Below are 24,974 nucleotides of genomic sequence, written 5' to 3'. Positions count from 1 at the left end.
GGTGTCCGGCAGAGTTAGTATCCCTGAAGTCAGTACAGGAACAGATGAGACTAAGACAGTGGAAAAAGAGCAGGACTCCCTCTTCATATATAGGAGGGCTGCAGTGGGTGGGAGTGGGAGGATCTGCAGGTTGTTCCCAAGCACTGGAAACAGATACCTGCACTGTATCCCGAAACAAAACCGGCCAAGCCAATAGTTTCCAGAAGCCATTTAAATGGCACTCAAGATTTAGATTTTTTAAATAATTCTTTTTATTATTTTATGCCATGTTTTAAAAAAACGACACAGCAGATATCAAAATTACAAGAGAGATAGGGGAGAAAAAGCATTTTATTCTTTTCTTATCAGTGCTAGTCACGCAGATTCTTTATTGGGTATCCCAGTAGCCTGGAGAACGAAAAGGTTCCCACACCTGAAAAGTTCTCTGGAAATAATAATAGTAAATGAAGTCAATTTTTTTGTGACCACAGAGTAAAGCTACTACACTACTGCTGCATATCCAAGATATGATGAGAAGAATGGTCAAATGGAAGAATGGTCAAAAATTCCCATAAACACGCTCCTAATCCTTGTGGAACACCTTCCCAAATGAGTTCAAGCTGTTATAGTTGCAAAGGGTGGGCCGACATCATATTAAACCGTATGGATTAAGATTGGGATCTCACTCTAGTTTATATGCGTGCGAAGCCAGACGAGCGAATACTTTTGACAGTATAGTGTATATTACTGATGTGTTACTGAATATTATTTAAATGCTTCTTTGGTCTGGCTCCATTGACACTGAACTGAATGTAATGTGGGCACAACTGAATTTGACAACTCTGCATTACACTCTCACACCTTCACAAAGGTTGTAGCTCAAATTGTCCAGCTAAGAGTTTAAGAATTCCATTACTCTTATAGTATAAACAAAAGGTTACAACATATACTGTGAATATGTTTGCTCACATGCTATGGACTCTGTGTATAATGAGTGACAAGTCAGCTAGCTAATAATTAACCTTGTAAAAAGAATTTAAAAAGCTGGTGAAAAAATGACAGAAATCAGTGACACAATCTTGCTAGGTGAGAATCTGCCAATGTCCAGTTACAAAATAAATGGGCCATACAACTAATTCATAAAAAAGAATTTGAAAGTCAGTTTTGCTGCATATTGGACTGCGGAAATATGTTGAATATTAATGTTGAGACCACGTAATTGATAACTGTCAGATCTCAGTGAAATCAGTGAAAGTGTTTGGGGAGCCTGTTTACTAATCAGTGTAGCAGGGATTCTTTAACCGATCTTGTTCCTTTGAAATAGCCACTTTTTTTCTTTTTAACGTATTGTCACTGTGGGTATTTCTGAAAAGGCTATAGCTATATAGGGTTGGTTCAATATATCCTTTAAATTAAAGTGCTTCTAAACTTTGGATTTTCACAAAAATACTTTTTCACAGGTAAGAACAATGCTGCTGCCTCTGTATGCTGAGCATTCATACAGTGTGATCTGAGGATTTGTCAGGTCATCTGTAATCATCTCTAGTGACGAAATGCTGTCATTGTGTTCGACTCTGTTGGATTCTCCTTCATCGTAGAAGAGCCGCTGAAATTGATATCTGTGTAAGCGACCAATGGATTTCCAATCACCTTCAAAGAGGAAATGGTGTCATTAAAAAAGGGTTCAACCAAGTTGAAGACATTGGAGGTAAACTCTTTGCTGAGACCCTCAAAATTAATATGCTCATAGACAATGAACTTGATCATGGTGTCCGGCAGAGTTAGTATCCCTGAAGTCAGTACAGGAACAGATGAGACTGAGACAGTGGAAAAAGAGGAGGACTCGCTCTTCATATATAGGAGGGCTGCAGTGGGTGGGAGTGGGAGGATCTGCAGGTTGTTCCCAGGCACTGGAAACAGATACCTGCACTGTATCCCAAAACAAAACCGGCCAAGCCAATAGTTTCCAGCAGCCATTTAAATGGCACTGAAGATTTACAACACATCATTGCTGACCTGCATTCAGCAAGTGCTACTGCCTGAAACTGGAAAACAGACAGGAATGTGGAATTAGTAGCTTTGGGCCTTGCCAAAAGCTTACGCTGTCACGCTATTAATTGTGCTTTTGACTGGATCTCTAACTCCCTCCCTCCTTTTCTCTCTCCTTCCCTTAACCTTCCCTCTATGCAGATACCTATCTCTATCCTACACAAGGTTCATCAGGAATAGTAGCTGTATAGCTGCTCCCCTCATGGCTCTACTAAAGGGAGCACCCACAAAGCTGCAGCTGCTGAGGCACTCATCTGTGCATTAAAAAAGTCAATCATGATGGCTCCATTGCTCAAACAACCTGATCTTTCTAAAGCTTTTATACTTGAGGTAGACGCTTCGGAAACAGGCGTAGGAGCAGTGTTGTGTCAGCGTGTAGGACCCAAACAGAAGCTCCATCTCATAGCCGTTTACTCCCACACACCCGCTGAATGGTACTACTTGCGGTAAATCTAACAATCCAGGAGTGGAGACATTGGTTAGAATGAGCCAAGCACCCTTTTAGTGTGATCACTGACCACAAGAACCTGGGATGCATGAAGTCAGTTAAACATCTGAACATCCTGGTGCACATAAGGAGGATCCTCCAGCACCTGACCCCTCAGCAGTCCATCCTCTCACGCCCTGCTCACAAGAGGATGCTCTTCTTCAGTGTCCTGCCTCTGCTGCACCCTGTCTTCAGGATGACACTATCTTAAAGACACTCTGGTCACTGGAGGCCTTGCCTCCACCACAGCTAGGATGACTCCATCTCCATTGTACCCCGCACTGCTATTCTCTGAAAGACTCATGAATTTGTGCTTTTTTCCTTTCCAACACACCTGACTGAAGGGCTTGATATTTCACAGGTCAGACACTCTCGTCCAGAGCAACTTACAAATTTCAGTTATAATACAGAGGTAGGCAAGTGAAGTCTTAGGAGCCTTGTACAAGGACCCTAATTGGTATAGCATAGAGTACTTGTCCAAACAGGATTTGAACGCTGTTACCCACAGCGCTGATCGTTGACTGACGTTAAAACAAGAATGTCCTGTCTCTCACTCAGTGGTTATGTACAGCGTTAATGTAACCGTGAGTGGATGTGCAACCAAGAGTGTGTGTGGAGGCCTTTCAACACTCATGTATACAACAAATGACGTGATGGATATGAAGTGCTGTGAGGGGGATCTGTGTAACAGTACTGGCAGCTTACACTGAGTCTCTTCGTCTTTGTGGGGCATCTGCTCTCCTCCACCTTCCTCAGCTCAGCTTTATGGTAACCTCCATTCAGGAAATGGTTTAAACAATTATTACCATGTTTGCTCTAAATTATCAAATCAGTGTGCATGCATTCATACTGCACCTGCAGCAATTCCTAACTGATAACTTTGTAATTTCTCCATTTTGTGTATCAAGAAAGTATGACGATGTCTAATGTAGTACAATAAAATAATTAACCGTGGTGCAATCTTGTCCTTTAATTTCTACAGTTTCAGTTTCATAGCATAATGATGCCTCCTGTACTATGTGACTTATTCAAGCTAATGTGACTGAGAGAACATTAGAAGAATCACAATATCTACTAAAAGTAAACTCCGGGGGGGAAAGACGGAAGTTATATGCAGGTTGCTAAAGAACAAAAGAGTACACTGGTACAGTCATGGTCATACATATCATGCACGCATCATGCATTCATCAAACATGCTGTGCACTATTGCAAAAACAACCCTGAGTAAACCGCATATGTGAGACAGTGCAGAATGAGTGGGATAGCAGTGGAAGTGATTTCATTAGATGTCATTTTATTGTCTAAGGTATTTAGCTTGATATTCCTACAAGGTGCAGAGTAATAGAGGTGGCATCTGAGAGGGTGGGAGTGTATGTCAGAGTACAGGCCTTGTTGGAGTACTACTGACTATGCAGCAGCCTGATGACCTGCAGGAGGTATTTGACCCTGAGCCTGCTGTTTTTGGCTTTGTATGCTTCTGAATCATATTCCTGGATGGCAGCAGTGACAGATTACTGTGGCTTGGGTGGATGGGCTCTCTTATGGTCCTCTTGGATTTCCTCAAACAGTGTTTGGTGTACAGTACAGTCTTGATAAGAAGAAGGAAAGAAAGAATCATTTATTATACACCTGCCAGAAAGCATTTGCATTTGTATTTTTATAATATTTTATAATATTTTAACTGCCTATTAATCATTGAGTAGCATTTTAAATTGTGATTGTATTCTATTTTGACTGGCTTTTTTCAGCAGTCTAAAATACAGTTTAGAGAAAATGAGTAAAGTCTTTCTAAGTTGATACATGTGTGGTTTAATCAACACTGCCCTGTTGTTACTAGTATTATTAAGGAATAAGGAATCATTTTGTGTTGATATTTAATTATTTATGGACTGATTTAATATCCGGGTTAATTTATTGGGGGGGGGGGGGGGGCTAAGTGGTTAATTACTCAGAGCCGTGTCAATTTAAGTGTGGCAGCATCACCAGCCTAAGCATAAGTAAGAATGATTTTAAAACAAATTATACTGTCACTAACAGATTGTGAACAGGTACCCACCAAATAATATTATTTTTGTTATTTGTTCTGTAGATATTATACAGGTAGACTATAGTATAAATTCTTGTGTACCACTCACACACCTAGCTAATATATTATCTCGGCTGTTGGCATATCTAAAGGTAAACCGCCCAAGAAACGCATATCCTAGCATAATGCTTGTGGGTTTGGTGCTTGTTAGAAAAAATAGCTCACCTTCCTAAAGGTAGTTCTCAATACGCGGGTTGATATAGTCAGATGGGTGGCAGTATAATTCTAATGGGTGATATGCATAAGGAAGACATATCGATTACTGTTATGCAAAGCGTTAAGGTAGCTGTGAATAGATATTCAACCAAGAGTTGAGCAACCTGCTCAGCAGGTTTTATTCAGGTTTTCTGCAGTACGGCACCCCTCACCAGCTGCTAACAGCATTACACTTCAAAAGCAACAACTAGGAACCACCAACATGTTGACTCACTCACAAGCCACTTCTATAGCGTTTTTATTATTTTATTTATTTATTTTACCATTAATGATGAATCTTACATCCTAATCCATAAAAACCTGAGGAGCGGAAGGTTTTTCTAAAGTGTAGTGAAGCAGTCATTAAAATAAATAATTTATTTATCTGTTCTTTCTTTCTCTCACTCAGTGTTTATGCAAGGCGTTAAGGTAGCTGTTAGTAGATGTTCATATCATAGTATTAATACTATCATAGTACATAATACTATGATAGTGTCATCATCGTATTTCTCTCTGATCTTTCTGTCTCTCACTCAGTGGTTATGCAAAGCGTTAAGGGAGCTGTTAGTAGATGTGCAACCAAGAGTGTGTGAAGGCCTTTCAACATTCATGCATACAGTAAATGTAATGACGGATGTGGAGTGCTGTGAGGGGGATCTGTGTAACAGTACTAGCAGTGTTACACCGAGTCTCTTCCTCGTTCTGGGGCCTCTTCTCTTCTCCTCCCTCCTCAGTTCAGCTTTGTTGTAACATTTTCCCTACAGCCTTTCAAAGCTGTCAGTTCAATTAAAAACACAACTCTGAAAGTTTTACAACAATATTCATATATTTATGGTGTACATATTTAGCCATTCCTCTGTTCAACAGGTTTTATTCAGATGTTCTGCAGTATAGCACCCCTCACCAGCTGCTAACAGCATTACACTTCAAAAGCAACAACTTGGAATCACTCAACACATGTTGAATCACTCACAAGCCACTTCTACACATCTACCATGTTCATCCTTTTGTAAAATCTCTGGCGATTGTGTTTTTTCCTTTCAACTCTGGCATTTTCTTCCCCCTCTGTTTCAACAGTCTGAAACTCTCTCTACATTCAAATCTAACATCTTAATTGAATTAAGATGTTCCAATCACTTCCATGGCCACAGGCATATAAAACCAAGCACCTTGGCATGCAGACTGCTTCTACAAACATTTGTGAAAGAATGGGTCTCTCTGAGGAGCTCAGTGAATTCCAGCATGGTACCATGACAGGATGCCACCTATGCAATAAGTCCAGTTGTAAAATTTCCTCACTACTAAATATCCCACTGTCAAATGTCAGTGGTATTATCACAAAGTGGATGACAGCAACTCAGCCACGATGTAAGCCATGTAAAATGACACAGCAGGGTCAGTGGATGCTGAGTCAGTCACTACAGACCTCCAAACTTCATGTAGCCTTCAGATTATCTCAAGAACAGTGCATAGAGAGCTTCATAGAGTGGGTTTCCATGGCCGAGCAGCTGCATTCAAGCCTTTCGTTACCGAGCGCAATGCAAGCATTGGATGCAGTGGTGTAAAGCACGCCACTGGACTATAGAGCAGTGGAGACATGTTCTCTGGAGTGATGAATCACACTTCTCTGACTGGCTATCCATTGGATGAGTCTGGGTTTGGCGGTTGCCGGGAGAACAGTTCTTATCTGCCTGCATTGTGCAAAGTGTAAAGTTTGGTGGAGGAGGGATTATGGTGTGGGGTTGTTTTTTAGGAGTTGCGCTTGGCCCCTTAGTTCCAGTGAAAGGAACTGTTAATGCTTCAGCATACCAAGAGAGTTTGGACAATTTCCTGCTCCCAACTTTGTGGGAACGGTTTGAGGATGGCCCCCTCCTGTTCCAGTATGACTACACACCAGTGCACAAAGCAAGGTCGATAAAGACATTAATGAGTGAGTTTGGTGTTGAAGAACTTGACTGGTCTGCACAGAATCCTGACCTAAACCCAATAGAACACCTTTTGGACAAATTAGAGCGAAGACTGTGAGCCAGGCCTTGTCCAACATCAATGTCTCACCTCACAAATGTGCTGCTGGAAGAATGGTCAAAAATTCCCATAAACACACTCCTAATCCTTGTGGAACACCTTCCCAAATGAGTTCAAGCTGTTATAGTTGCAAAGGGTGGGCCGACATCATATTAAACCGTATGGATTAAGATTGGGATGTCACTCTAGTTCATATGCATGCGAAGGCAGACGGGCGAATACTTTTGACAGTATAGTGTATATTACTGATGTGTTACTGAATATTATTTAAATGCTTCTTTGGTCTGGCTCCATTGACACTGAACTGAATGTAATGTGGGCACAACTGAATTTGACAACTCTGCATTACACTCTCACACCTTCACAAAGGTTGTAGCTCAAATTGTCCAGCTAAGAGTTTAAGAATTCCATTACTCTTATAGTATAAACAAAAGGTTACAACATATACTGTGAATATGTTTGCTCACATGCTATGGACTCTGTGTATAATGAGTGACAAGTCAGCTAGCTAATAATTAACCTTGTAAAAAGAATTTAAAAAGCTGGTGAAAAAATGACAGAAATCAGTGACACAATCTTGCTAGGTGAGAATCTGCCAATGTCCAGTTACAAAATAAATGGGCCATACAACTAATTCATAAAAAAGAATTTGAAAGTCAGTTTTGCTGCATATTGGACTGCGGAAATATGTTGAATATTAATGTTGAGACCATGTAATTGATAACTGTCAGATCTCAGTGAAATCAGTGAAAGTGTTTGGGGAGCCTGTTTACTAATCAGTGTAGCAGGGATTCTTTAACCGATATAGGTCCTTTGAAATAGCCACTTTTTTCTTTTTAACGTACTGTCACTGTGGGTACTTCTGAAAAGGCTGTAGCTATATAGGGTTGGTTCAAAATATCCTTTAAATGAAAGTGCTTCTAAACTTTGGATTTTCACAAAAATACTTTTTCACAGGTAAGAACAATGCTGCTGCCTCTGTATGCTGAGCGTTCATACAGTGTGATCTGAGGATTTGTCAGGTCATCTGTAATCATCTCTAGTGACGAAATGCTGTCATTGTGTTCGACTCTGTTGGATTCTCCTTCATCGTAGAAGAGCCGCTGAAATTGATATCTGTGTAAGCGACCAATGGATTTCCAATCACCTTCAAAGAGGAAATGGTGTCATTAAAAAAGGGTTCAACCAAGTTGAAGACATTGGAGCTAAACTCTTTGCTGAGACCCTCAAAATTAATATGCTCATAGATAATGATCTTGATCATGGTGTCCGGCAGAGTTAGTATCCCTGAAGTCAGTACAGGAACAGATGAGACTGAGACAGTGGAAAAAGAGGAGGACTCGCTCTTCATATATAGGAGGGCTGCAGTGGGTGGGAGTGGGAGGATCTGCAGGTTGTTCCCAGGCACTGGAAACAGATACCTGCACTGTATCCCAAAACAAAACCGGCCAAGCCAATAGTTTCCAGCAGCCATTTAAATGGCACTGAAGATTTACAACACATCATTGCTGACCTGCATTCAGCAAGTGCTACTGCCTGAAACTGGAAAACAGACAGGAATGTGGAATTAGTAGCTTTGGGCCTTGACAAAAGCTTACGCTGTCACCCTATTAATTGTGCTTTTGACTGGATCTCTAACTCCCTCCCTCCTTTTCTCTCTCCTTCCCTTAACCTTCCCTCTATGCAGATACCTATCTCTATCCTACACAAGGTTCATCAGGAATAGTAGCTGTATAGCTGCTCCCCTCATGGCTCTACTAAAGGGAGCACCCACAAAGCTGCAGCTGCTGAGGCACTCATCTGTGCATTAAAAAAGTCAATCATGATGGCTCCATTGCTCAAACAACCTGATCTTTCTAAAGCTTTTATACTTGAGGTAGACACTTCGGAGACAGGGGTAGGAGCAGTGTTGTGTCAGCGTGTAGGACCCAAACAGAAGCTCCATCTCATAGCCGTTTACTCCCACACACCCGCTGAATGGTACTACTTGCGGTAAATCTAACAATCCAGGAGTGGAGACATTGGTTAGAATGAGCCAAGCACCCTTTTAGTGTGATCACTGACCACAAGAACCTGGGATGCATGAAGTCAGTTAAACATCTGAACATCCTGGTGCACATAAGGAGGATCCTTCAGCACCTGACCCCTCAGCAGTCCATCCTCTCACGCCATGCTCACAAGAGGATGCTCTTCTTCAGTGTGCTGCCTCTGCTGCACCCTGTCTTCAGGATGACACTATCTTAAAGACACTCTGGTCACTGGAGGCCTTGCCTCCACCACAGCTAGGATGACTCCATCTCCATTGCACCCCGCACTGCTATTCTCTGAAAGACTCATGAATTTGTTCTTTTTTCCTTTACAACACACCTGACTGAAGAGCTTGATATTTCACAGGTCAGACACTCTCGTCCAGAGCAACTTACAAATTTCATTCATATTACAGAGGTAGGCAAGTGAAGTCTTAGGAGCCTTGTACAAGGACCCTAATTGGTATAGCATAGAGTACTTGTCGAACAGGATTTGAACCCCATGCCCCCTCAGGGGCAGAGTGCTGTTACCCACAGCACTGATCGTTGATTGTCGTTAAAACAAGAATGTTCAGTGAAAGCACCTGCATTCAACTAGTCTTGAGAAACAACTGGTCAGTTGCCTAAACATGTGTCTGTTAAAACAAAGACATTACAGGCTCAAAAGGAAATAAAAGCATATTTGTGCTGTCCTTTAAATAATGATTCGGTGACCAGCAGTTATGCACAGATCATTGCAAATGCCCCATTAATCAAATGCATGCACTCCAATTGTACCTTCCACAAATATTTTGTTTGCAGATGGGCGGAAACATGCCTAACGTATATTCTATAGTATGGAATGTGATAGAAGCTTTGTATACATCTGATCTAACAGGAATGAAATGCAAGTGTGCCCTAAAAATGACATTGAAAAGTACAAAAAAAGCATTTTGCTAATAATATAACCCTTTTAGAATATACAATAAATGCATGTAAAGCATATTTATGAGTGCATGTTGTCAATGCATGATCATCATAGAAGACCCTTAGATTTTTTAAATAATTCTTTTTATTATTTTATGCCATGTTTTAAAAAAACGACACAGCAGATATCAAAATTACAAGAGAGATAGGGGAGAAAAAGCATTTTATTCTTTTCTTATCAGGGCTAGTCACGCAGATTCTTTATTGGGTATCCCAGTAGCCTGGAGAACGAAAAGGTTCCCACACCTGAAAAGTTCTCTGGAAATAATAATAGTAAATGAAGTCAAATTTTTTGTGACCACAGAGTAAAGCTACTACACTGCTGCTGCATATTCAACATATGATGAGGGTATGTAAAATACATATGTAATTTATATTTTCATGTAGACCGTGTTTACTACCTGCATTAGATCTTCTGCTCCTTAAATTCAGCATTAATCGAGTTCCCAGAGTTGCTCCTATACTCATGAATTTGTTCTTTTTTCCTTTCCAACACACCTGACTGAAGGGCTTGATATTTCACAGGTCAGACACTCTCGTTCAGAGCAACTTACAAATTTCAGTCATATTACAGAGGTAGGCATGTGAAGTCTTAGGAGTCTTGTACAAGGACCCTAATTGGTATAGCATAGAGTACTTGTCGAACAGGATTTGAACCCCATGCCCCCTCAGGGGCAGAGTGCTGTTACCCACAGCACTGATCGTTGATTGACGTTAAAACAAGAATGTTCAGTGAAAGCACCTGCAGTCAACTAGTCTTGAGAAACAACTGGTCAGTTGCCTAAACATGTGTCTGTTAAAACAAAGACATTACAGGCTCAAAAGGAAATAAAAGCATATTTGTGCTGTCCTTTAAATAATGATTCGGTGACCAGCAGTTATGCACAGATCATTGCAAATGCCCCATTAATCAAATGCATGCACTCCAATTGTACCTTCCACAAATATTTTGTTTGCAGATGGGCGGAAACATGCCTAACGTATATTCTATAGTATGGAATGTGATGGAAGCTTTGTATACATCTGATCTCACAGGAATGAAATACAAGTGTGCCCTAAAAATGACATTGAAAAGCACAAAAAAACCATTTTGCTAATTACATAACCCTTTTAGAATATTCATTAAATGCATGTAAAGCATATTTATGAGTGCATGTTGTCAATGCATGATCATCATAGAAGACCCTTAGATTTTTTAAATCATTCTTTTTATTATTTTATGCCATGTTTTAAAAAAACGACACAGCAGATATCAAAATTACAAGAGAGGTAGGGGAGAAAAAGCATTTTATTCTTTTCTTATAAGGGGTAGTCACGCAGATTCTTTATTGGGTATCCCAGTAGCCTGGAGAATGAAAAGGTTCCCACACCTGAAATGTTCTCTGGAAATAATAATAGTAATGAAGTCAATTTTTGTGTGACTACAGAGTAAAGCTACTACACTACTGCTGCATATCCAGCATATGATGAGTGTATGTAAAATGCATATGTAATTTATATTTTCATGTAGACCGTGTTTCCTACCTGCATTAGATCTTCTCCTCCTTGAATTCAGCACTAATCGATTTCCCAGAGTTGCTCCTATACTCACCATACTCCACCTTACTCAGGAAACCTGTGTTGATGGTCAGCTTGACTGGGACCTTCACTTGCACCTCCTTCCTCACCACATTCACAGTGAGCTTGGTGTGGGGAGGGATTTTGGCTGGCAGGCTGACACGGACAGCCTTCTTCTCTGTTCTAGTGTTGCTGCTTCCTTTCTCCACTGTGAAAGTATTGCTCAAAGTGAGGCTGCTCTCTGCCTTCACTAAACCCACATTCAACTCAAATCTTGCTCCCACACTGATGCTTGATTCGTTGTGGAAGCTGAAGGTATCAGTGACAGCCTGCTCGTACTCTTGATCCAGCTCCGTGGAGAAGTTTTGCTCATGATCTGTATCATTCCGACCATCCAGGGTGTCAATGACAGCAGATGACACACGTTCCTCCTTCTGGCTCCAGAGGACCTCAGCTGTTATAATGGCCCTGCCCGGGTTTAGAGGGCGCACATGAGAGACTTTGTCATTGAACCAGTCATAGATAGGCACATCATGAGATGCTCTGGCCACCATCATAGCGCCACCTCTATTTGAATGCTCATAAAGGACCCAGGCTCCTCTCTGCACCTTGTGAGAAGAAGCTGTATCATTGAAAGAGCCATAGGCCAGGTTTGTCTCACAGGTAAGAACAGTGCTCCTACCTCTGTATGCCGAGTGTTCATACAGTGTGATCTGAGGATTTGTCAGGTCATCTGTAATCATCTCTAGTGATGAAATGCTGTCATTGGGATTCACTCTGTTGTATTCTCCTTCTTCGTAGACAGCCTGGGAGCCACTGAAATTGATATCTGTGTAAGCCACCCATGGATTTCCAATCACCTTCAAAGAGGAAATGGTGTCATTAAAAAAGTGCTCAACCAAGTTGGAGACATTGGAGGTAAACTCTTTGCTGAGACCCTCAAAATTAATATGCTCATAGACAATGATCTTGTTCATGGTGTCCGGCAGAGTTAGTATCCCTGAAGTCAGTACAGGAACAGATGAGACTTAGACAGTGGAAAAAGAGGAGGAATCCCTGTTCATATATAGGAGGGCTGCAGTGGGTGGGAGTGGGAGGATCTGCAGGTTGTTCCCAAGCACAGGAAACAGATACCTGCACTGTATCCCAAAACAAAACCGGCCAAGCCAATAGTTTCCAGCAGCCATTTAAATGGCACTGAAGATTTACAACACATCATTGCTGACGTGCATTCAGCAAGTGCTTCTGCCTGAAACTGGAAAACAGACAGGAATGTGGAATTAGTAGCTTTGGGCCTTGCCAAAAGCTTACGCTTTCACCCTATTAACTGTGCTTTTGACTGGATCTCTAACTCCCTCCCTCCTTTTCTCTCTCCTTCCCTTAACCTTCCCTCTATGCAGATACCTATCTCTATCCTACACAAGGTTCATCAGGAATAGTAGCTGTATAGCTGCTCCCCTCATGGCTCTACTAAAGGGAGCACCCACAAAGCTGCAGCTGCTGAGGCACTCATCTGTGCATTAAAAAAGTCAATCATGATGGCTCCATTGCTCAAACAACCTGATCTTTCTAAAGCTTTTATACTTGAGGTAGACACTTCGGAGACTGGGGTAGGAGCAGTGTTGTGTCAGCGTGTAGGACCCAAACAGAAGCTCCATCTCATAGCCGTTTACTCCCACACACCCGCTGAATGGTACTACTTGCGGTAAATCTAACAATCCAGGAGTGGAGACATTGGTTAGAAGGAGCCAAGCACCCTTTTAGTGTGATCACTGACCACAAGAACCTGGGATGCATGAAGTCAGTTAAACATCTGAACATCCTGGTGCAGATAAGGAGGATCCTTCAGCACCTGACCCCTCAGCAGTCCATCCTCTCACGCCATGCTCACAAGAGGATGCTCTTCTTCAGTGTGCTGCCTCTGCTGCACCCTGTCTTCAGGATGACACTGTCTTCAAGACACTCTGGTCACTGGAGGCCTTGCCTCCACCACAGCTAGGATGACTCCATCTCCATTGCAAACCGCACTGCTATTCTCTGAAAGACTCATGAATTTGTTCTTTTTTCCTTTCCAACACACCTGACTGAACGGCTTGATATTTCACAGGTCAGACACTCTCGTTCAGAGCAACTTACAAATTTCAGTCATATTACAGAGGTAGGCAAGTGAAGTCTTAGGAGTCTTGTACAAGGACCCTAATTGGTATAGCATAGAGTACTTGTCGAACAGGATTTGAACCCCATGCCCCCTCAGGGGCAGAGTGCTGTTACCCACAGCACTGATCGTTGATTGACATGTTAAAACAAGAATGTTCAGTGAAAGCACCTGCAGTCAACTAGTCTTGAGAAACAACTGGTCAGTTGCCTAAACATGTGTCTGTTAAAACAAAGACATTACAGGCTCAAAAGGAAATAAAAGCATATTTGTGCTGTCCTTTAAATAATGATTTGGTGACCAGCAGTTATGCACAGATCATTGCAAATGCCCCATTAATCAAATGCATGCACTCCAATTGTACCTTCCACAAATATTTTGTTTGCAGATGGGCGGAAACATGCCTAACGTATATTCTATAGTATGGAATGTGATAGAAGCTTTGTATACATCTGATCTAACAGGAATGAAATGCAAGTCTGCCCTAAAAATGACATTGAAAAGCACAAAAAAAGCATTTTGCTAATAATATAACCCTTTTAGAATATACAATAAATGCATGTAAAGCATATTTATGAGTGCATGTTGTCAATGCATGATCATCATAGAAGACCCTTAGATTTTTTAAATTATTCTTTATATTATTTTATGCCATGTTTTAAAAAAACGACACAGCAAATATCAAAATTTCAAGAGAGATAGGGGAGAAAAAGCATTTTATTCTTTTCTTATCAGGGCTAGTCACACAGATTCTTTATTGGGTATCCCAGTAGCCTGGAGAACGAAAAGGTTCCCACACCTGAAAAGTTCTCTGGAAATAATAATAGTAAATGAAGTCAATTTTTTTGTGACCACAGAGTAAAGCTACTACACTACTGCTGCATATCCAAGATATGATGAGTGTATGTAAAATACATATGTAATTTATATTTTCATGTAGACCCTGTTTACTACCTGCATTAGAGCTTCTGCTCCTTAAATTCAGCATTAATCGAGTTCCCAGAGTTGCTCCTATACTCATGAATTTGTTCTTTTTTCCTTTCCAATACACCTGACTGAAGGGCTTGATATTTCACAGGTCAGACACTCTCGTTCAGAGCAACTTACAAATTTCAGTCATATTACAGAGGTAGGCAAGTGAAGTCTTAGGAGCCTTGTACAAGGACCCTAATTGGTATAGCATAGAGTACTTGTCGAACAGGATTTGAACCCCATGCCCCCTCAGGGGCAGAGTGCTGTTACCCACAGCACTGATCGTTGATTGTCGTTAAAACAAGAATGTTCAGTGAAAGCACCTGCAGTCAACTAGTCTTGAGAAACAACTGGTCAGTTGCCTAAACATGTGTCTGTTAAAACAAAGACATTACAGGCTCAAAAGGAAATAAAAGCATATTTGTGCTGTCCTTTAAATAATGATTCGGTGACCAGCAGTTATGCACAGATCATTGCAAATGCCCCATTAATCAAATGCATGCACTCCAATTGTACCTTCCACAAATATTTTGTTTGCAGATGGGCGGAAACATGCCTAACGTATATTCTATGGAATGGAATGTGATGGAAGCTTTGTATACATCTGATCTCACAGGAATGAAATACAAGTGTGCCCTAAAAATGACACTGAAAAGCACAAAAAAAGCATTTTGCTAATAATATAACCCTTTTAGAATATCCAATAAATGCATGTAAAGCATATTTATGAGTGCATGTTGTCAATGCATGATCATCATAGAAGACCCTAAGATTTTTTAAATAATTCGTTTTATTATTTTATGCCATGTTTTAAAAAAACGACACAGCAAATATCAAAATTACAAGAGAGATAGGGGAGAAAAAGCATTTTATTCTTTTCTTATCAGGGCTAGTCACGCAGATTCTTTATTGGGTATCCCAGTAGACTGGAGAACGAAAAGGTTCCCACACGTGAAAAGTTCTCTGGAAATAATAATAGTAAATGAAGTCAAATTTTTTGTGACCACAGAGTAAAGCTACTACACTGCTGCTGCACATTCAACATATGATGAGGGTATGTAAAATACATATGTAATTTATATTTTCATGTAGACCGTGTTTACTACCTGCATTAGGTCTTCTGCTCCTTAAATTCAGCATTAATCGAGTTCCCAGAGTTGCTCCTATACTCATGAATTTGTTCTTTTTTCCTTTCCAACACACCTGACTGAAGGGCTTGATATTTCACAGGTCAGACACTCTCGTTCAGAGCAACTTACAAATTTCAGTCATATTACAGAGGTAGGCATGTGAAGTCTTAGGAGTCTTGTACAAGGACCCTAATTGGTATAGCATAGAGTACTTGTCGAACAGGATTTGAACCCCATGCCCCCTCAGGGGCAGAGTGCTGTTACCCACAGCACTGATCGTTGATTGACGTTAAAACAAGAATGTTCAGTGAAAGCACCTGCAGTCAACTAGTCTTGAGAAACAACTGGTCAGTTGCCTAAACATGTGTCTGTTAAAACAAAGACATTACAGGCTCAAAAGGAAATAAAAGCATATTTGTGCTGTCCTTTAAATAATGATTCGGTGACCAGCAGTTATGCACAGATCATTGCAAATGCCCCATTAATCAAATGCATGCACTCCAATTGTACCTTCCACAAATATTTTGTTTGCAGATGGGCGGAAACATGCCTAACGTATATTCTATAGTATGGAATGTGATAGAAGCTTTGTATATATCTGATCTAACAGGAATGAAATGCAAGTGTGCCCTAAAAATGACATTAAAAAGCACAAAAAAAGCATTTTGCTAATAATATAACCCTTTTAGAATATCCAATAAATGCATGTAAAGCATATTTATGAGTGCATGTTGTCAATGCATGATCATCATAGAAGACCCTAAGATTTTTTAAATAATTCGTTTTATTATTTTATGCCATGTTTTAAAAAAACGACACAGCAAATATCAAAATTACAAGAGAGATAGGGGAGAAAAAGCATTTTATTCTTTTCTTATCAGGGCTAGTCACACAGACTCTTAATTGGGTATCCCAGTAGCCTGGAGAACGAAAAGGTTCCCACACCTGAAAAGTTCTCTGGAAATAATAATAGTAAATGAAGTCAATTTTTTTGTGACCACAGAGTAAAGCTACTACACTACTGCTGCATATCCAAGATATGATGAGTGTATGTAAAATACATATGTAATTTATATTTTCATGTAGACCCTGTTTACTACCTGCATTAGAGCTTCTGCTCCTTAAATTCAGCATTAATCGAGTTCCCAGAGTTGCTCCTATACTCATGAATTTGTTCTTTTTTCCTTTCCAATACACCTGACTGAAGGGCTTGATATTTCACAGGTCAGACACTCTCGTTCAGAGCAACTTACAAATTTCAGTCATATTACAGAGGTAGGCAAGTGAAGTCTTAGGAGCCTTGTACAAGGACCCTAATTGGTATAGCATAGAGTACTTGTCGAACAGGATTTGAACCCCATGCCCCCTCAGGGGCAGAGTGCTGTTACCCACAGCACTGATCGTTGATTGTCGTTAAAACAAGAATGTTCAGTGAAAGCACCTGCAGTCAACTAGTCTTGAGAAACAACTGGTCAGTTGCCTAAACATGTGTCTGTTAAAACAAAGACATTACAGGCTCAAAAGGAAATAAAAGCATATTTGTGCTGTCCTTTAAATAATGATTCGGTGACCAGCAGTTATGCACAGATCATTGCAAATGCCCCATTAATCAAATGCATGCACTCCAATTGTACCTTCCACAAATATTTTGTTTGCAGATGGGCGGAAACATGCCTAACGTATATTCTATGGAATGGAATGTGATGGAAGCTTTGTATACATCTGATCTCACAGGAATGAAATACAAGTGTGCCCTAAAAATGACATTGAAAAGCACAAAAAAAGCATTGTGCTAATAATATAACCCTTTTAGAATATCCAATAAATGCATGTAAAGCATATTTATGAGTGCATGTTGTCAATGCATGATCATCATAGAAGACCCTAAGATTTTTTAAATAATTCGTTTTATTATTTTATGCCATGTTTTAAAAAAACGACACAGCAAATATCAAAATTACAAGAGAGATAGGGGAGAAAAAGCATTTTATTCTTTTCTTATCAGGGCTAGTCACGCAGATTCTTTATTGGGTATCCCAGTAGACTGGAGAACGAAAAGGTTCCCACACGTGAAAAGTTCTCTGGAAATAATAATAGTAAATGAAGTCAAATTTTTTGTGACCACAGAGTAAAGCTACTACACTGCTGCTGCACATTCAACATATGATGAGGGTATGTAAAATACATATGTAATTTATATTTTCATGTAGACCGTGTTTACTACCTGCATTAGGTCTTCTGCTCCTTAAATTCAGCATTAATCGAGTTCCCAGAGTTGCTCCTATACTCATGAATTTGTTCTTTTTTCCTTTCCAACACACCTGACTGAAGGGCTTGATATTTCACAGGTCAGACACTCTCGTTCAGAGCAACTTACAAATTTCAGTCATATTACAGAGGTAGGCATGTGAAGTCGTAGGAGTCTTGTACAAGGACCCTAATTGGTATAGCATAGAGTACTTGTCGAACAGGATTTGAACCCCATGCCCCCTCAGGGGCAGAGTGCTGTTACCCACAGCACTGATCGTTGATTGACGTTAAAACAAGAATGTTCAGTGAAAGCACCTGCAGTCAACTAGTCTTGAGAAACAACTGGTCAGTTGCCTAAACATGTGTCTGTTAAAACAAAGACATTACAGGCTCAAAAGGAAATAAAAGCATATTTGTGCTGTCCTTTAAATAATGATTCGGTGACCAGCAGTTATGCACAGATCATTGCAAATGCCCCATTAATCAAATGCATGCACTCCAATTGTACCTTCCACAAATATTTTGTTTGCAGATGGGCGGAAACATGCCTAACGTATATTCTATAGTATGGAATGTGATAGAAGCTTTGTATATATCTGATCTAACAGGAATGAAATGCAAGTGTGCCCTAAAAATGACATTGAAAAGCACAAAAAAAGCATTTTGCTAATAATATAACCCTTTTAGAATATACAATAAATGCATGTAAAGCATATTTATGAGTGCATGTTGTCAATGCATGATCATCATAGAAGACCCTTAGATTTTTTAAATTATTCTTTTTATTATTTTATGCCATGTTTTAAAAAAACGACACAGCAGATATCAAAATTACAAGAGAGATAGGGGAGAAAAAGCATTTTATTCTTTTCTTATCAGGGCTAGTCACGCAGATTCTTTATTGGGTATACCAGTAGCCTGGAGAACGAAAAGGTTCCCACACCTGAAAAGTTCTCTGGAAATAATAATAGTAAATGAAGTCAAATTTTTTGTGACCACAGAGTAAAGCTAATACACTGCTGCTGCATATTCAACATATGATGAGGGTATGTAAAATACATATGTAATTTATATTTTCATGTAGACCGTGTTTACTACCTGCATTAGATCTTCTGCTCCTTAAATTCAGCATTAATCGAGTTCCCAGAGTTGCTCTTATACTCATGAATTTGTTCTTTTTTCCTTTCCAACACATCTGACTGAAGGGCTTGATATTTCACAGGTCAGACACTCTCGTCCAGAGCAACTTACAAATTTCAGTCATATTACAGAGGTAGGCAAGTGAAGTCTTAGGAGCCTTGTACAAGGACCCTAATTGGTATAGCATAGAGTACTTGTCGAACAGGATTTGAACTCCATGCCCCCTCAGGGGCAGAGTGCTGTTACCCACAGCACTGATCGTTGATTGACATGTTAAAACAAGAATGTTCAGTGAAAGCACCTGCAGTCAACTAGTCTTGAGAAACAACTGGTCAGTTGCCTAAACATGTTTCTGTTAAAACAAAGACATTACAGGCTCAAAAGGAAATAAAAGCATATTTGTGCTGTCCTTTAAATAATGATTCGGTGACCAGCAGTTATGCACAGATCATTGCAAATGCCCCATTAATCAAATGCATGCACTCCAATTGTACCTTCCACAAATATTTTGTTTGCAGATGGGCGGAAACATGCCTAACGTATATTCTATAGTATGGAATGTGATAGAAGCTTTGTATACATCTGATCTAACAGGAATGAAATGCAAGTGTGCCCTAAAAATGACATTAAAAAGCACAAAAAAAGCATTTTGCTAATAATATAACCCTTTTAGAATATCCAATAAATGCATGTAAAGCATATTTATGAGTGCATGTTGTCAATGCATGATCATCATAGAAGACCCTAAGATTTTTTAAATAATTCGTTTTATTATTTTATGCCATGTTTTAAAAAAACGACACAGCAAATATCAAAATTACAAGAGAGATAGGGGAGAAAAAGCATTTTATTCTTTTCTTATCAGGGCTAGTCACACAGACTCTTAATTGGGTATCCCAGTAGCCTGGAGAACGAAAAGGTTCCCACACCTGAAAAGTTCTCTGGAAATAATAATAGTAAATGAAGTCAATTTTTTTGTGACCACAGAGTAAAGCTACTACACTACTGCTGCATATCCAAGATATGATGAGTGTATGTAAAATACATATGTAATTTATATTTTCATGTAGACCCTGTTTACTACCTGCATTAGAGCTTCTGCTCCTTAAATTCAGCATTAATCGAGTTCCCAGAGTTGCTCCTATACTCATGAATTTGTTCTTTTTTCCTTTCCAATACACCTGACTGAAGGGCTTGATATTTCACAGGTCAGACACTCTCGTTCAGAGCAACTTACAAATTTCAGTCATATTACAGAGGTAGGCAAGTGAAGTCTTAGGAGCCTTGTACAAGGACCCTAATTGGTATAGCATAGAGTACTTGTCGAACAGGATTTGAACCCCATGCCCCCTCAGGGGCAGAGTGCTGTTACCCACAGCACTGATCGTTGATTGTCGTTAAAACAAGAATGTTCAGTGAAAGCACCTGCAGTCAACTAGTCTTGAGAAACAACTGGTCAGTTGCCTAAACATGTGTCTGTTAAAACAAAGACATTACAGGCTCAAAAGGAAATAAAAGCATATTTGTGCTGTCCTTTAAATAATGATTCGGTGACCAGCAGTTATGCACAGATCATTGCAAATGCCCCATTAATCAAATGCATGCACTCCAATTGTACCTTCCACAAATATTTTGTTTGCAGATGGGCGGAAACATGCCTAACGTATATTCTATGGAATGGAATGTGATGGAAGCTTTGTATACATCTGATCTCACAGGAATGAAATACAAGTGTGCCCTAAAAATGACATTGAAAAGCACAAAAAAAGCATTTTGCTAATAATATAACCCTTTTAGAATATCCAATAAATGCATGTAAAGCATATTTATGAGTGCATGTTGTCAATGCATGATCATCATAGAAGACCCTAAGATTTTTTAAATAATTCGTTTTATTATTTTATGCCATGTTTTAAAAAAACGACACAGCAAATATCAAAATTACAAGAGAGATAGGGGAGAAAAAGCATTTTATTCTTTTCTTATCAGGGCTAGTCACGCAGATTCTTTATTGGGTATCCCAGTAGACTGGAGAACGAAAAGGTTCCCACACGTGAAAAGTTCTCTGGAAATAATAATAGTAAATGAAGTCAAATTTTTTGTGACCACAGAGTAAAGCTACTACACTGCTGCTGCACATTCAACATATGATGAGGGTATGTAAAATACATATGTAATTTATATTTTCATGTAGACCGTGTTTACTACCTGCATTAGGTCTTCTGCTCCTTAAATTCAGCATTAATCGAGTTCCCAGAGTTGCTCCTATACTCATGAATTTGTTCTTTTTTCCTTTCCAACACACCTGACTGAAGGGCTTGATATTTCACAGGTCAGACACTCTCGTTCAGAGCAACTTACAAATTTCAGTCATATTACAGAGGTAGGCATGTGAAGTCGTAGGAGTCTTGTACAAGGACCCTAATTGGTATAGCATAGAGTACTTGTCGAACAGGATTTGAACCCCATGCCCCCTCAGGGGCAGAGTGCTGTTACCCACAGCACTGATCGTTGATTGACGTTAAAACAAGAATGTTCAGTGAAAGCACCTGCAGTCAACTAGTCTTGAGAAACAACTGGTCAGTTGCCTAAACATGTGTCTGTTAAAACAAAGACATTACAGGCTCAAAAGGAAATAAAAGCATATTTGTGCTGTCCTTTAAATAATGATTCGGTGACCAGCAGTTATGCACAGATCATTGCAAATGCCCCATTAATCAAATGCATGCACTCCAATTGTACCTTCCACAAATATTTTGTTTGCAGATGGGCGGAAACATGCCTAACGTATATTCTATAGTATGGAATGTGATAGAAGCTTTGTATATATCTGATCTAACAGGAATGAAATGCAAGTGTGCCCTAAAAATGACATTGAAAAGCACAAAAAAAGCATTTTGCTAATAATATAACCCTTTTAGAATATACAATAAATGCATGTAAAGCATATTTATGAGTGCATGTTGTCAATGCATGATCATCATAGAAGACCCTTAGATTTTTTAAATTATTCTTTTTATTATTTTATGCCATGTTTTAAAAAAACGACACAGCAGATATCAAAATTACAAGAGAGATAGGGGAGAAAAAGCATTTTATTCTTTTCTTATCAGGGCTAGTCACGCAGATTCTTTATTGGGTATACCAGTAGCCTGGAGAACGAAAAGGTTCCCACACCTGAAAAGTTCTCTGGAAATAATAATAGTAAATGAAGTCAAATTTTTTGTGACCACAGAGTAAAGCTAATACACTGCTGCTGCATATTCAACATATGATGAGGGTATGTAAAATACATATGTAATTTATATTTTCATGTAGACCGTGTTTACTACCTGCATTAGATCTTCTGCTCCTTAAATTCAGCATTAATCGAGTTCCCAGAGTTGCTCTTATACTCATGAATTTGTTCTTTTTTCCTTTCCAACACATCTGACTGAAGGGCTTGATATTTCACAGGTCAGACACTCTCGTCCAGAGCAACTTACAAATTTCAGTCATATTACAGAGGTAGGCAAGTGAAGTCTTAGGAGCCTTGTACAAGGACCCTAATTGGTATAGCATAGAGTACTTGTCGAACAGGATTTGAACCCCATGCCCCCTCAGGGGCAGAGTGCTGTTACCCACAGCACTGATCGTTGATTGACATGTTAAAACAAGAATGTTCAGTGAAAGCACCTGCAGTCAACTAGTCTTGAGAAACAACTGGTCAGTTGCCTAAACATGTTTCTGTTAAAACAAAGACATTACAGGCTCAAAAGGAAATAAAAGCATATTTGTGCTGTCCTTTAAATAATGATTCGGTGACCAGCAGTTATGCACAGATCATTGCAAATGCCCCATTAATCAAATGCATGCACTCCAATTGTACCTTCCACAAATATTTTGTTTGCAGATGGGCGGAAACATGCCTAACGTATATTCTATAGTATGGAATGTGATAGAAGCTTTGTATACATCTGATCTAACAGGAATGAAAAGCAAGTGTGCCCTAAAAATGACATTAAAAAGCACAAAAAAAGCATTTTGCTAATAATATAACCCTTTTAGAATATCCAATAAATGCATGTAAAGCATATTTATGAGTGCATGTTGTCAATGCATGATCATCATAGAAGACCCTAAGATTTTTTAAATAATTCGTTTTATTATTTTATGCCATGTTTTAAAAAAACGACACAGCAAATATCAAAATTACAAGAGAGATAGGGGAGAAAAAGCATTTTATTCTTTTCTTATCAGGGCTAGTCACACAGACTCTTAATTGGGTATCCCAGTAGCCTGGAGAACGAAAAGGTTCCCACACCTGAAAAGTTCTCTGGAAATAATAATAGTAAATGAAGTCAATTTTTTTGTGACCACAGAGTAAAGCTACTACACTACTGCTGCATATCCAACATATGATGAGTGTATGTAAAATACATATGTCATTTATATTTTCATGTAGACCCTGTTTACTACCTGCATTAGATATTTTGCTCCTTAAATTCAGCATTAATCGAGTTCCCAGAGTTGCTCCTATACTCATGAATTTGTTCTTTTTTCCTTTCCAATACACCTGACTGAAGGGCTTGATATTTCACAGGTCAGACACTCTCATCCAGAGCAACTTACAAATTTCAGTCATATTACAGAGGTAGGCAAGTGAAGACTTAGGAGCCTTGTACAAGGACCCTAATTGGTATAGCATAGAGTACTTGTCCAAACAGGATTTGAACCCCATGCCCCCTCAGGGGCAGAGTGCTGTTACCCACAACGCTGAGCGTTGATTGACGTTAAAACAAGAATGTTCAGTGAAAGCACCTGCAGTCCACTAGTCTTGAGAAACAACTGGTCACATGCCTAAACATTTATCTGTTAAAACAAAGACATTACAGACTCAAAAGGAAATAAAAGCATATTTGTGCTGTCATTTAAATAATGATTCAGTTACCAGCAGTTATGCACAGATCATTGCAAATGCCCCATTAATCAAATGCATGCACTCCAATTGTACCTTCCACAAATATTTTGTTTGCAGATGGGCGGAAACATGCCTAACATATATTCTATAGTATGGAATGTGATGGAAGCTTTGTATACATCTGATCTAACAGGAATGAAATATAAGTGAGCTTGGTGTGGGTAGGGATTTTGGCTGGCAGGCTGACACGAACAGCCTTCTTCTCTGTTCTAGTGTTGCTGCTTCCTTTCCCCACTGTATTCCTCAAAGTGAGGCTTCTCTCTGCCTTCACTAAACCCACATTCACCTCAAATTTTGCTCCCACACTGATGCTTGATTCGTTGCGGAAGCTGAAGGTATCAGTGACAGCCTGCTCGTACACTTGATCCAGCTCCGTGGAGAAGTTTTGCTCATGATCTGTATCATTCCGACCATCCAGGGTGTCAATGACAACAGATGACACGTGTTCCTCCTTCTGGCCCCAGAGGACCTCAGCTGTTATAATGGACCTGCCCGGGTTTAAGGGCGCACATGAGAGACTTTGTCATCGAACCAGCCATAGTTAGGCACATCACAAGATGCTCTGGCCACCATCATAGCGCCACCTCTATTTGAATGCTCATAAAGGACCCAGGCTCCTCTCTGCACCTTGTGAGAAGAAGCTGTATCATTGAAAGAGCCATAGGCCAGGTTTGTCTCACAGGTAAGAACAATGCTGCTACCTCTGTATGCCGAGTGTTCATACAGTGTGATCTGAGGATTTGTCAGGTCATCTGTAATCATCTCTAGTGATGAAATGCTGTCATTGGGATTCACTCTGTTGTATTCTCCTTCTTCGTAGACAGCCTGGGAGCCGCTGAAATTGATATCTGTGTAAGCCACCCATGGATTTCCAATCACCTTCAAAGAGGAAATGGTGTCATTAAAAAAGTGCTCAACCAAGTTGGAGACATTGGAGGTAAACTCTTTGCTGAGACCCTCAAAATTAATATGCTCATAGACAATGATCTTGTTCAT

The 24,974-nt window shown here is 39.7% G+C and overlaps 2 pseudogenes; both read right to left on the bottom strand.

The window, feature by feature from the left end:
- Positions 1-11,065: 11,065 nt before the first annotated feature.
- On the bottom strand, positions 11,066-12,348 carry LOC118240631 (epidermal differentiation-specific protein pseudogene; annotated as a pseudogene).
- Positions 12,349-20,107: 7,759 nt separating this feature from the next.
- On the bottom strand, positions 20,108-24,974 carry LOC145652994 (epidermal differentiation-specific protein pseudogene; annotated as a pseudogene).

The sequence above is a fragment of the Electrophorus electricus genome, chromosome 21 (assembly GCF_041902795.1).
Source record: "Electrophorus electricus isolate QZ-2024a chromosome 21, ASM4190279v1, whole genome shotgun sequence".
Lineage (NCBI taxonomy): Eukaryota > Metazoa > Chordata > Actinopteri > Gymnotiformes > Gymnotidae > Electrophorus > Electrophorus electricus.
The sequence above is the reverse complement of the archived record's forward strand: the minus strand, read 5'-3'. Positions and strand labels throughout refer to the sequence as shown.